Below are 1,511 nucleotides of genomic sequence, written 5' to 3'. Positions count from 1 at the left end.
AAAATTATAAAATAAATATATTTAAAATGAGTGAGGACTTAACAGAAGGTATTAAACATATATAAAGAGAATTAGACATTGTTAAAAAGAATAAAGCAGTTCTGAAAAAGGAATCTAATAGGACTAACAAAAAATGAAAAGTATATAGTCATTAAAGAGTCGGTGGACAAGTCACACAAACCTGAAGGAGAATTTGGAAACTGGAAGGTAGAGTAGAGGATATCTCACAGAAAGCAGCTCAGAGAGACTAAGAGATGGGAAATATGAAAGGTTAAGACCAGTCTATCCTAAAGGAGATCAGTCGTGAATACTCATTAGAAGGACTGATGCTGAAGCTGAAACTCCAATACTTTGGCCATCTGATGTGAAGAACTGACTCATTTGGAAAAGACCCTGATGCTGGGAAAGATTGAAGGCTGGAGAAGGGGACGACAGAGGATGAGATGATTGGATGGCATCATCAACTCAATGGACATGAATTTGAGTAAACTCTGGGAGTTGGTGATGGACAGGGAGGCCTGGCGTGCTGCTGTCCATGAGGTTGTAAAGAGTCAGACACGACTGAGCGACTGGGCTGAGCTGAGCTGAGGAGGCAAGTAGGACAGGAAGAGATTTTCCATATGCGGATAATGGGATTTTCAAAAAGAAGATAGATCACGAGGAAGGAGCAATTCTCAAAATGACAATGGCTAAAATTTTTTTAGAATTTATTAAAGACTTGAATCCTAAGAGATCAGAAGCCCAGTAAGTTCTGAGTAGAATTTTAAAAATATATGTCTGTAGCATAAATGGAAAGAAAAATCAAGAAAACTCAACAACCCAATGGAGAAGGAAATGGCAACCCACTCCAGTACTCTTGCCTGGACAATCTCAAGGATGGAGGGGCCTGGTGGGCTACAGTCCATGGGTTGCAAAGAGCCTGACATGACTGAACAACTTCACTTTCACTTTTCACTTTCATGCATTGGAGACGGAAATGGCAACCCACTCCAGTGTTCTTGCCTGGAGAATCCCAGGGACGGGGAGCCTGGTGGGCTGCCATCTATGGGGTCACACAGAGTCAGACACAACTGGGCGACTTAGCAGCAGCAGCAACAACCCAATAGAAGGAGAAAAAGAGAAAAGAAAAAGAAAAGGTAGGATAAGGAGAAAAGTACAAAATAAAGCAATAATAATAAGCCTAAATATATGAGTAATCATTGTAAGTATTATACGTAGAATACATTATTCAAGAGTAAATAAAATAGTGAGAAAACACATACCAACAGAATACAAATCAAGAGAAAGCTAGTGTAGCTACAATAAAATGAGACAAAATAGTCTTTAGGCATAAAAGCACTACTGGGGAGAAAAATACTCACTACACATGATAAAAGAAACAATTCGTTAAGATCAATCCCCCTGGGACTTCCCTGATGGCTCAGTGGTAAAGAATCTACCTGCCAAAGCAGGGGACATGGGTTCGATCCCTGATCTGGGAAGATTCCACATGTCGCAGAGTGGCTGAGCCC

This window comes from Bison bison, unplaced genomic scaffold, assembly GCF_000754665.1.
Source record: "Bison bison bison isolate TAMUID 2011002044 unplaced genomic scaffold, Bison_UMD1.0 scf7180017864481, whole genome shotgun sequence".
NCBI lineage: Eukaryota > Metazoa > Chordata > Mammalia > Artiodactyla > Bovidae > Bison > Bison bison.
Note: the sequence above shows the minus strand (reverse complement) of the source record.